Below are 13,747 nucleotides of genomic sequence, written 5' to 3'. Positions count from 1 at the left end.
AGACCGGCCTCACCCCGTCCTTCGTCATGTCGATGCGCTCGCAGTCGTCCAAATTGGGTGCTTCGTCTAATCCTGGAGCACTAAACTCCGTCGGAAGGATGAACACCATGTTCGTGCCAGCCGATGTTTCATCATCGGCTTTCCTTTGCTTGGGGCGCCACTCCATTTTTTGTGGTCGACCCTCTTCATCCAGGGTTCGTTGAATTTTCGCGGCCAGATCAGGCCGCGCCTTCCTTAGCGTGTGCAGGTATAACCTTTCGGCTTCCTCCAAGCCACGCAGTCGCTGAACCCTACGCTTTTGGGAACGGCTGAGTCCATCAGGGCACCACCTTGGTCGGTGGTACCTGTCTTCTTCTTCATCATCGTCTTCCAAATCCTCGAGATCTTCCTCCCAAGGGGACTCAGCGTGCTTGTTCCGAGGCGGGAGAGGCCCTAGACGTTGGAACACGGACACGTTAGCTGCATCCTTCCTCTTCTGTCTACATTCTGGGCAGTTGCCGATTGTAGGCAATCGGCTCATTCCTGAATCCCAGCAGTGTCTGAAGAAGGGACAGTCCCAGTGTCTATCCTCGTCGTCTTGCTCCCTTGACTTTTCCTTGGCACGGCGCTCGTACTCCTCCTCATCGCGATCATGCCGACGATGTCTCCTGGCGTCCCTAGCCAGACGATCTCTTTCATCATCATCGTTGGGTCGTCGGCGTTGGTCATATTGACTCACATACTTGTTGAGGAGGTGATCAGAGAGAGGTCGCTGATATCTTACATTCTTCACTTCTCCCTCTGTGATGTAGCGCTTGCCATCGTGTCGGAGCCGATCACGTGGAACGGCTTCCTCTGTGTCCTTGCTACGAGAGCAGCTGCCCTCGTCTCCGTCCTTACCAGAGTGGTGTCCAGGTCCTACCATGTTGATGTGGAACGAGAATCCTGGCTGGCACCCTCCAGGGTAAGTGCACTCCACCATGTTAACGGCGGGGAAGGGGTGAGTGTCGACCTTCATGGCGTACTGGTTGAAAATTAGACGTCCTTGTTCTATCGCCATTTGGATCTGCTGACGCCACACCCTGCAGTCGTTGGTGGTATGGGAGAACGAGTTATGCCATTTGCAGTATGGCTTTCCGTTCAGCTCCTGTACCGTGGGGATTTTGAGGCCTTCGGGTAACTTCAACTGCTTCTCCTTAAGTAAGAGGTCAAAAATTTGCTCAGTTTTAGTTACGTCGAAATCAAACCCTCTGGGTGGACCTGGTGGCTTAACCCATTTGCAGGATATGGGGGTTGCCCCCCGAGTCCATTCAGCCACTGCTACCTCTTGATCTCCCGCAGACCCTTCATCTTCTTCTGTTTCAACCAGGACTACCGCACGCTTGAATTTGTCCTGGTACAAGTCTGGGTGGCGCTGTTCATATAACGACAGTTTCTGAACCATGTGCGCCAGTGAAGGGTAGTCTGCTTGGGAAGCCATATCCTTGATTGGTGATGCAAGGCCCACCACTGCCAACTCGACTGCTTCTTTTTCAGTCACTCGAGCCGAATAACATCGGTTCCTAACAGTTCTGAAGCGCTGGATGTATTCTGCCACGGTTTCTCCACGCTTCTGACGTACTTGTGCTAGATCGGCAATGCCGGCCTCAGAAGCCTCTGAGTGATACTACATGTGGAACTGCTCTTCCAACTGCTTCCATGTCCGGACTGAGTCTGGTGGCAGCGACGTGTACCACCCGAAAGCCGATCCTGTGAGGGACTGTGCGAAGAACCTCACACGCAGCTCATCTGCTGCTGAGATCGTGCCCAGCTGTGCCAAATATCGGCTCACATGCTCGATGGAGCTGGAACCATCTGATCCATTAAACTTGGAGAAATCAGGGAGCCGATATTTGGGTGGTAGCGGGATCAACTCGTACTCGTTGGGGTACGGCTTGGAATAGCCGATTGTCCTCCTTTTCGGCACCATGCCGAACTGGTCTCTCAGGATTGTGCTGATCTGATCCGCGGTGCTGGCTGCAGGAGTCGAACTCTGAAGATTCGCCGGAGTGGCATACTTAGCCAGCCATGCTTGCTTTTCCAGCTCTGAGCCAACTGCAGGAGCTGAGCTCTGGAGGTTTGTCGGAGTGGCATACTTAGCTAGCCACGTCTGCTTCTCAAGATCTGTTCCCGAAGCTCCTCCTGTTGTTCCAGAAGTCCCCGCTGTCGCAGCCTGGTTTGTGAGTGCCCAGTTACTGCAGTCTGGCACGTAAGTGCACGTGTATCCGTGAGGGATCTCCTTAGGCGCCTCATGCAAGAACTGGTAGTCACTAGGGTCACCACCGATCTTGTAGACGACGTATGCCGGTGAGCTCGGCACTTCTGGTGCTGCCAACGCGAATGGCAGCGGTGGACGGGACTGGAGTGGCATCTCTCCTTGGTAAGTCCCGAGAGCTGGTCCTGACGGAGAGTACTGATGCCTCATGATTTCCTGGATCACCCGAAGAGCGACACGCTCCAAAGTGTTCACCAGGCTCTCAGAGTGGCGGTGCAGCGAGTGAGCTACCATGAAGTTAATCTCCTGACGCAGGGACCTGGTGCGTTCTTCTGACGGGGCGGACAGGTCCACTCCATCGAGCGCGCCTTCAGGTGAGAACCCTTTCCACCTGATGCCATGTGAGCGGGTTCTGTGAAAAGAGCCGATGAGGTCGGCTTCGAGGATTGCTTTGACCTCGTCATACTTCTTCTTGAGCTCCTCGGTCAAATCCTCGTACGTGACTGGAGTGCCGTCCGCCATCTCAGATGTAGATGGCGAGGTGGTTGATGTCGAAGATTGTCCCACCGGGCGTGCCAGAATGTGTTGCGGTCAGAAACCCACCGGCGAGCAGCGACGGGCAACACAGTAGAGCCGAGAAGCTCCCAGGACTGCAGCTGGCCCTGGTCCCCCTGAGCGTTGGCCCGCAAAGACTCGGCACGCACGTTCGATGCTGGTGCAAGGGCGTGCCACCTGACCTATACCTGGTCAGGAAGGTGATGGATGATGCCTCGCTTAGTTTCCTGCATGGCATACACGTAAACATTAAATACGAGCCTCGATCGGCTCTCAGGTTGTCCTGTGAATCGGCTCAAAGAGCCGATCCACCCATGATTCGCACGGGGTGTACGAATATATGGTGGTCCTGCTTGATCAGAACAAAGCTAAAACGATCTACTACGATTTAGGGTTTTCACCACATAACCGGAACATCCTACTCGTGATTGAGCCTCGCGGCCACGCACGGTGATCGTAAACCAATCCTAGACAAGGCCTAAAAACCAACACGAAGTTGATCCCCGGAACATCCTGTCTAGGGCTAGCAAACTACACCCTACGTGCCACTGGATCCTTCAACCCTTTGTAAGGCCTAACTATGCAGATATTAAACTAATCCTTGAAGAACAAGGAGCAACCATAACGGATCGGATCTACTAAATAATGATCAAGCGGGGTGCCGCCCCTACACCTAAGATAGGTGTAAGGGCGGCTAGATGTCTAAGGGTTGCACGACGACAGCATATGATACGAAGAACAATGCTAACCCTAACACATCTAAGATAACTACGTTGCTCGCCATCAAAAAGGCTTCAGTACGAGCAACGCATGAACAACGAATAAACTTATACTGCCTAGATCGCAAGATGCGATCTAGGCAGCATGATGCTTACCTGGAAGGAACCCTCGAGACAAGGGAGTTGGCGATGCGCCTAGATTGGTTTGTGGTGAACGTGATTGTTGTTTCTTTCATAAACCCTAGATACATATTTATAGTACGTAGACTTTCTAACATGGGAATAATCCCAACCGTGCACGAGTCAAGCTCTAACTAACCAACACGTATCCTACTATATTACAGATACACGGGCAAACTAGCCCAAACTTTGCATATCAGGCCGATTCACGTATATTCTTCCATGTATATTCTTCAAGCCCATCTTGATCGCGGCCCACCTCTGACTCGGTCAAATTCTGGTGATAACACCGATTAACTGATCATAATTTTGCAAGTGATGAGAACATCCCATCTATTGATACAACCGATGTACCTACAGCCACACAAATACAAGGACCAATCACTCGAGCTCGTGCCAAACAACTTAACTATCAGGTACTTTCGTTTCTTGGAACTATTCCTCACATACATGAGAATATGATGCTGTCTAAATCAGATATGTTTGTTACTCTTAGGAATGATGGATCTAGCATGGATGAGGAGGACAAGCATTGGAGCATGATCACACATGGAGGAGATGGCAACAAGCATTTGAGGATTGAAGAGGACGCCGCAAGTGAAGATTTCAGAACTTTGAAGCCACCATAAGAATAGATGAAGACATGGACGAAATGTAGAGTTCTCAACTTCATAATTTCGTCCATAGCATAATATGGTGCTGCGTCACCTTTAGTTTTGGGCCAGGCCCATGTCATTTTCGCCGGATTTAAGTCAACCACTTTTTAGAGTCCGTATTGAAGGGGGAAAGGCCTTCTAGGGTTTGATTCGGCCACCATACGTATGGCTGGCTGAAACCCCACCTTTTCCTCCTTTAAATGCCCCCATAGCCGTCACGTTTAGACTCGGATTTCGATTATACTAAAAGTTAGCCATTGCTGCAACTCTCGTGTACTTCTTTTGAGGCCAACGCCCAGAACAAGACCGACTATTCGGAATCCCACCTTGATACAATAAAGGTCATCTATATCCGCAATATTCTGATTGCATCATTAGTTCTTACTTGTTCTCGATTTCAGGTAGGAATTAAGACCCTCGCTGGTCAGGCTGATCGTGCATCCACAAGATCAGTAACTCCCGGAGATTGTCCTAGTGATTGCATTGGCGCATGAGCTTTGCACGTGTAGTCGGATCGTCAAGCACGAACTCCACCAACAAATCGAATTATCCACGTCCTATATGAAAGATCGGCCACCTTTGCCCTATCAAGTGGTATCAGATTTCAGGTTACTCGGTGAGATTTTACAGCTTTCGTAGTGTAGATTGCATCTGCCATCATACCCATAAACCACGAAAAAGCCAAAAATACTGTTAGGGTTTTTAGATCATCGTCCCATAAACCCCCTGCCACGCCTTGCATTGTCTTTTCAGTTTTGCATAGTTGAATTTATGTCCGCATCTTCGTGTCGAGTTACTGATCTTAGCGTCTAGTTCCTTTAGAGTTTCGAGTTCTTGTCATATTAGTCACGCCGCCGCCGCTCGCACCACACGCAGATCATCACCACCACTGCCATATACACCACCATATATACTTCCGCCACTACCATCTACACCCACCATATATCCTTCCGCCACTGCCATATACATCCACCAAATCGTTTCCGCCACAGTCATACACATCTGCCATATACCCTGTTTCCTACCGCGACACAGATTCGTGTTGTTTCTCTGCCGTGACAGAGTCCGAGTAGAATTAGGTTTTCTTCTTTTTCCTCCTTAGCTGTTGCCTTCTAATTTCGTCCGTGCTATTCCAAAAAATTTCCGTGAGATAAGTTTCGGCAGCCGGTAAAGAATTGTGAAGGAGAGCAAAAAAAAGTCTGGAAACGCCTCCGAATTTTTTTCTGGCTACATTGGTTTTTCACCTTGGCGATCACTTTTCGCCACTGGCCGTGACAACGACATTTTTTTGGCGCCTGCGCGCTTTCCGGAGCACTTCCGAAATTTTGACAAATGTTTTTTCTGAGGCTATACTGTTTTTAGACCTCGGGGATCAGTTTGAGACACTCGCCATCATAGTGATTTTTCGCATCTCGGGTCGCCACCTCATCGCTACCAGTTGCTTGTGTGCCGCACCGTGACCTCATTTGTGTTCTAGGCTCGCGTCTCTAGTACGTTCTAGCTTAGGACCAGCATAGTACCATTGTTGAGCATACTCTCAATACTGCATCGTTGTTTTGACAATTGTTATTTTTGCTACCATATTAGCCTTCCTACAGCTTCACATATTGTCTCCACGTGCTTGGTGTCGACCCCTGGTAATTGCTTTGGCAATCTTTGGAGATGCCAATTCCTGCTGGTTGCCACATCACCTTCCTACTGTTTGGTAATAACTTGTAAGAGCTTCGTATTTGGCTTGACGGATTACGCGTGAACCACCATATTCCGTAGTTTGTAGGCATATACATTGTTGCTTGTTGCACCCTAACCATGACAGGCACAGAGTCGGCGACCGTTGACCCGGATAAGATGACGAATGCAGAGATGCATGCTCACTTCACCCATCTTTTGGGCGGGCATGCACATGACGTGGACGCGCGCCTTGGTGATGTTGACGCCAAACTCACCGATGCGCTGGACAAGATCGATGGCCTCGAGGAAGCCTTCAACTCCAAGATCGACGCCAAGTTCCAGGAGTTGTTGACTCGGTTACCGCAGCCTCGCGACAACGTGTGACGTCGCGCATGCCGCATTCCTCGTGCGGACGTGCCAGCGGGTACCGCTCCTGCTGCAGCAGCCGCACATGACGCGCCTTCTGATGAAGGATACGAGGATTATGGAGGGAACGAGGACGAGCAGGTAGATGAGAACGTGCTGGATGACGAGGAGGTCCAACAACCTGCACCTGGTCGTCCACGACAGCTGAACCGCAACGCTCGCCCACCTCCACGGCCGGTACGTGATGATGATCATGTTGCTAAAGTAAAATTGAATATTCCGCCATTTGAGGGTAGATATAATCCTGATGCATATCTTACATGGGATTTGGAAGTAGAGCAACGCTTTGCATATTTACGCTATCCTGATCAATTGCGTGTTAGTGTTGCTACTTGTGAGTTCACAGATTTTGCATCTATTTGGTGGTCTGAGCATTGTAGAGTACACCATGCTAATATTCTTACTACTTGGGTTGGTTTAAAACTTGCTATGCGTACTCGTTTTGTTCCTCCACATTATCAACGTGATTTGCTAAAAAAATTGTCTCGCTTAGAACAAGGAAAATGTAGAAGACTATTATCAAGAATTGCAAACTGACATGATTCGCTGTGGTATTGTAGAGGATAATGAGGCTATGCTTGCACGTTTCTTTGGTGGTTTGAATAAGGAGATTCAGCATATTCTATATTATAAGGAGTACAACACTATTACTCGCTTGTTTCATCTTGCTTGCAAAGCTGAACGTGAAGTGCAGGATCGTTAACCACCATGGAGAAGAGCTAATATTTCTGCAGGTCGTACATCGTCATGGTCTCCGCCACAATCAGCGCCACCATCTCGTGGGGCTGCATCAGCACCTACTACCTCCAAGTACACCACGCCTGCATCACGAGCACCACCTACTGCTACTTGATGACCCACAAGTATAGGGGGTGTATCGTAGTATTTTCGATAAGTAAGAATGTCGATCCCAACGAGGAGCAGAAGGTGTTGACAAGCAGTTTCGATGAAGGATTCATTGTAAATGCTCACAGACAAGTATTCAGGGGGTTTTGATGTAACAGTTGAATAAAGTACGAGTAAGTAAAGTGCGAGAGTAATAATTGCAGCGAGTGGCCCAATCCTTTTTAGCACAAAGGACAAGCCGGTTTGTTTACTTATAATTACCAAACGTTCTCGAGGACACACGGTATTTTAGTCTAGTGCTTTCGCTACATACGGCTAAATAATCTTCATTGTTATGATAAGTGTTGTGTGGGTGAACCTATGCTAATGTACCGCCCTTCCTAGGACTAATACATACTTGTGATTATACCCCTTGCAAGCATCCGCAACTACAAGAAAGTAATTAAGAATAAATCTAACCACAGCCTTAAACTCTGAGATCCTGCGATCCCTCCTGCATCGATATACCAGCGGGGGTTTAGGTTTCTGTCACTCCGGCAACCCCGCAATTGGCAAACGAATACAAGATGCATTCCCCTAGGCCCATAAATGGTGAAGTGTCATGTAGTCGATGTTCACATGACACCACTAGAAGAATAACACCACAACTTAAATATCACACCATTGAATATTACTCAACCATAGTTCACTACTAACATTTAGACTTCACCCATGTCCTCAAGAACTAAACGAACTACTCACGAGACATCATATGGAACATGATCAGAGGTGATATGATGATGAATAACAATCTGAACATAAACTTGATTCAATGGTTTCACTCAATAGCATCAACAACAAGTAGAGATCGATACCGGGAGAGTTTCCCCTATCAAACAATCAAGATCAAACCCAAATTGCTACGGCGGTGACGGTGTCCAGCGGTGGAGATGGCGGTGATGATGGTGGAGGTGATGATGATGGTGATGGCGATGATGTCCAGCTCGATGACGGTGATGATGGCGTCGATTTCCCCCTCCCGGAGGGAATTTCCCCGGCGGATTCCTGCCCGCCGGAGAGCTCTTTTCTCTCTGGTGTTCTCCGCCCCCGCAGAGGCGGCTGTAACTCCTCACGAGGTACCCTCTGTGGCTTAGGTTTTCGGGACGAAGGATTTCGCGAAGAAAAGGAGGCGAAAGGGGTCGTGGGCCCCCCAAACCACATGGCGGCGCGGCCAGGGCATGGGCCGCGCCGCCCTAGGGTGTGGGCCCACCCTGGGTCCTCCTGGCCCCTCCTTCTGGCTTCCTTCGTCATCTTGAAAAATAGGATTTTTGGTATAATTTCCTCCCGCAGTTGATCTTCCGAAATATTGCGTTCTGACGGTGCTTTTTCCAGCAGAATCCTGGCTCCGGTGCTTGATCCTCCAATAATGATGAAACATGCAAAATAGATGAAATAACATAAGTATTGTGTCCCAATATGAAATATATCAATGAATAACAGCAAATTATGATATAAAATAGTGATGCAAATTGGACGTATCAACTCCCCCCAAGCTTAGACTTCGCTTGTCCCCAAACGAAACTGAACTCGATAGACAGGACCACATGTTTATGGAGTGAAGAGTCGATAAATAAAATACGGACAAGAAGCATCATATTCATTCACACAGGACATTATAGTAAACAACCTCTTATAACTCATCTTGAAACAAGTATAAGGTAATCACAAGTAAAGGTGCATAAGAAATCATAATTGGTGATGGCAAACTTCGTTCTTGGTCAGAGAACAATTAACAGATTATATTTATCTCATTGAGCAGCGCTCTCATGTTAAAGTTTATAAGGCACAACTTGCATACTCAATCATAATGGTCTTCTCATGATCATTGATAACTTGCAAAGCTATATTCATTCAGATAAAACTTGTACTAAACAAGGAAGAATAAAAGACATGATGTAGCAAATCACAATATAATGGTTTGATCACAACTACTCAAATGCTTGCTTGAGATGGAGGGAAATAGGTTTACTGACTCAACATAAAGTAAAAGACAGGCCCTTCGCAGAGGGAAGCAGGGATTAAATCATGTGCTAGAGCTTTTTCAGTTTTGCAATCATATAAAGAGAATAAAAGTAACATTTTGAGAGGTGTTTGTTGTTGTCAACGACTGGTAGCGGGTACTCTAACCCCCTTGCCAGACAACCTCCTAAGAGCGGCTCCCATATTATTTCCATTTTGTGTGGCACTCCTTCCAACCTTTCTTCCACAAACCATGGCTAACCAAATCCTCTGGTGCCTGCCAACAATCTCATACCATGAAGGAGTGCCTTTTTATTTTAGCTTTATTATGATGATGACACTCCCCCCCAACCTTTGCTTACACAAGCCATGGCTAACCGAATCCTTCGGGTGCCGTCCATCAATCACATACCATGGAGGAGTGTCTATTTAGTTTAATTAATTTGGGACTGGGAATCCCATTGCCAGCTCTTTTTGCAAAATTATTGGATAAGCGGATGAAGCCACTAGTCCATTGGTGGAAGTTGCCCAACAAGATTGAAAGATAAAACACCACATACTTCCTCATGAGCTATGAAACATTAACACAAATAAGAGATACTAAGTTTTGAATTGTTTAAAGGTAGCACATGAAGTATTTACTTGGAATGGCAGAAAATACCATGTAGTAGGTAGGTATGGTGGACACAAATGACGTAGGTTTGGGTTAAGGTTTGGATGCACGAGAAGTATTCCCTCTCAGTACAGGTCTTTGGCTAGCAAGGTTAATTAGCAAGCATAAGAGTCGAGGGAAACAAACAAATATACATATGATAGAAACAATCATGCATCTTCCTTGTAAGCACAAACAATCTTAACTTCAGAATAATAAGCTATGAGCTAACAAGAAAGACAATGAAACATCTACATGTATTTCTCTTTTCTACTTAAACCTCAAAGTGTTGTTGCTATTGACCAATGCTAAGTTTGCCAAAACCAAATAGATTTATTCAATGCTCCCAAAGTGATACCAATACTAACAACAAGGTAAATCATATAATAGAGATGGCAAACTAAAATAAGATGTGCAATATGTAAATGATAAGACTTCTCATTAATATTCCATAACGATAACTCACACCAAGGGATACATAGACAACCAACTAAAGAGAGATACTTCCAACTGCAACCCATCTTATATGATAACTTCCCTACTCATGATATGACACTACTTGACAATAAAAGTAAAAGGTAGTGATAATGTGATACCGCGGCACTCCCCCAAGCTTGGAACAAACCAAGGGGATGCCAATACCGATGATGAATTACTCCTGCGGAGATGGTGGTGATGAACTCCTCCCGCGCTTCTTAATAAGCTCCTTCAACTTCAGTTTCTCAGCTTGACAATTCTGCACTAAGATTCGGAGAGATTCATTGTTATCTGAAGTTGGCGATGACGACCTTGTGATGCGAATCGAGTGGTATTCAATCATTCTTCGGAGACGGCAATTCTCCTCCTGGAGTATCTCCACTTCTCTTCTTAGAGCCCGATATCGATCACAAAACTCATCGGTAATCCGTAGCACTTCTTCCATCATGGGGAAGGAGTCGAGGCTAAGAGCGGGTGGTAAAGGTCCCTGCAGGTTATGAGAAAAAGAACGTCGAGTGTCAACAGATCCCACCAAGATTGGCTTGCTCCCTCCGGCTTGCTGCTCTTGTCTTGATGGCACCTCCTTCACTTCTTCCTCCGAAAGCCCCTTGCCCTTATTGTTGGAGGCCATGGTGCTTCTAGACTGAAGACAGATCCTGGCAGAAACAGCTCGAAACAAAACACGCCGAGAACACAATATACGGACCTCCAGGGGTCCGGGGGATTATATAGCAAAATTTTTCACGACAAACGGAAAGTACCAGATCGAACCAGAGTCGGAAAGGGGCGACGGGGTGGCCAGACCATAGGTCGGTGCGGGCCCAGGCTTGGCCGCGCCGGCCTATGGTGGCGCCCCCTCGTGCGTCCTTTCCACTCCGTTTCGAACTCGTAATTTTTCATATTTTCCAAAAACAGCAAAAATATTGTTCGGAAAGTAAATTGCGTACTTTTCATTACCAGTACTGTTACCTATTCAAAGTCGAGTTCTGGCGGACTGTCAATTTGCCCTTTGATGAAAGCTTCCGGTGTTTCCACTTGAATAATATCAACATCAACATTATAGGAATCACCTGAGATATAATGCTTGAGTCTTTGTCCATTCACCACTTGCGTAGCATTGCCTTGGAGAGAGCTAATTTTGATTGCTCCTGAACGATACACCTCCTCAACAACATATGGTCCTTCCCATTTCGAGAGTAATTTCCCTGCAAAGAATCTGAGACGAGACCGATACAACAGGACTTTATCCCCAATATTAAATTCTCTTTTGATAATCCTCCTATCATGCCATTTTTTAACTTTCTCTTTAAAGAGTTTAGCATTTTCATAAGCTTCACTTCTCCATTCATCTAGAGAACTCAATTGCAACAACCTCTTATCACCGGCAAGTTTAGGATCTTTATTTAATTCTCTAACAGCCCAATAAGCTTTGTGCTCTAGTTCTAAAGGTAAATGACAAGCTTTCCCATAAACCATTTTATAAGGTGACATTCCCATGGGATTTTTGTAAGCAGTTCTATAAGCCCAAAGTGCATCCTTCAATTTACTAGCCCAATTCTTTCTAGTTTTATTAACAGTCTTTCCCAAAATAGATTTAATCTCTCTATTTGATAATTCTACTTGACCACTAGTTTGAGGATGATAAGCGGAAGCAATTCTATGATTAATACCATACTTAGCAAGAGTTTTTCTAAAACCTCCATGAATAAAATGAGAACCTCCATCAGTCATAATATATCTAGGCACTCCAAATCTAGGAAAAATAATATCTAAAAGCATTCTTAAAGAGGTCTCACCATCAGCACTTTTTGTAGGTATAGCTTCCACCCATTTAGTAACATAATCAACAGCAACAAGTATGTGAGTGTTACCTTCTGAAGAGGGAAAAGGTCCCATGAAGTCAAATCCCCAACAATCAAACGGTTCAATAACAAGAGTATAATTCATAGGCATTTCATTGCGTCTGGAGATATTACCAACCCTTTGGCATTCATCACAAGATAAAATAAACTTTCTCGCATCCTTGAAGAGAGTTGGCCAATAAAAACCTGATTGTAGAACCTTTTGCGCAGTTCTTTCTCCGGCGTGATGTCCTCCATAAGCACTACCATGACATTTACTCAATATTTCTTGTTGTTCATACTCGGGAACACATCTTCGCATAATACCATCCACTCCTTCTTTATATAAGTGTGGGTCATCCCAGAAATAATGCCTCAAATCATAAAAGAATTTCCTCCTTTGCTGAGCTGAAAAGGTTGGAGGCAAGTACTTGGAAACAATAAAGTTAGCATAATCAGCATACCAAGGACTGTCTCGCGAGTTCACCTTTATTACAGCCAATTGTTCATTTGGAAAACTATCATTAACAGGAACAGGATCATAAGCAATATTTTCCAAGCTAGACAAATTATCAGCAACAGGATTATCAGCACCCTTCCTATCTACAATATGTAAATCAAATTCTTGCAAAAGAAGTACCCATCTAATAAGCCTAGGCTTAGCATCTTTCTTTGTCATAAGGTATCTAATTGCAGCATGATCAGTATGAATAGTAACTTTTGAATCAACAATATAAGATCTAAATTTATCACAAGCAAAAACTACAGCTAATAATTCTTTTTCAGTTGTAGCATAATTTCTTTGAGCAGCATCAAGAGTTTTACTAGCATAATGAATAACATTCAGCTTTTTATCTACTCGCTGTCCAAGAACAGCGCCTACAGCAAAATCACTAGCATCACACATAATTTCAAATGGTAAGTTCCAATCAGGAGGTTCAACTATAGGAGCAGTTGTTAAGGCTTTCTTAAGAGTTTCAAAAGCTTCCTTACAATCATCATCAAAAACAAATGGTACATCTTTTTGAAGAAGATTAGTAAGAGGCTTTGAAATCTTGGAGAAATCTTTAATAAATCTCCTATAAAACCCAGCATGACCAAGAACACTACGAATACCTTTAACATCCCTCGGATAGGGCATCTTCTCAATTGCTTCAACTTTAGCTCTATCAACTTCAATACCTCTCTCAGAAATTTTATGTCCCAATACAATTCCTTCATTAACCATAAAGTGGCATTTCTCCCAATTAAGAACAAGGTTAGTTTCTTCACATCTCTGCAAAACTTTATCAAGGTTTCGCAAGCAACTATCAAAAGAATTCCCATAGACGGAAAAATCATCCATGAATACCTCTACAATACTTTCACAAAAACCATGAAAAATAGCAGACATGCATCTTTGAAAAGTAGCAGGAGCATTACATAAACCAAAAGGCATGCGTCTATAAGCATAAGTTCCATAGGGACAAGTAAAAGTGGTTTTCTCTTGATCT

This window comes from Lolium perenne, chromosome 2 (assembly GCF_019359855.2).
Source record: "Lolium perenne isolate Kyuss_39 chromosome 2, Kyuss_2.0, whole genome shotgun sequence".
In the NCBI taxonomy this organism is placed as follows: Eukaryota; Viridiplantae; Streptophyta; class Magnoliopsida; order Poales; family Poaceae; genus Lolium; species Lolium perenne.
The sequence above is the reverse complement of the archived record's forward strand: the minus strand, read 5'-3'. Positions refer to the sequence as shown.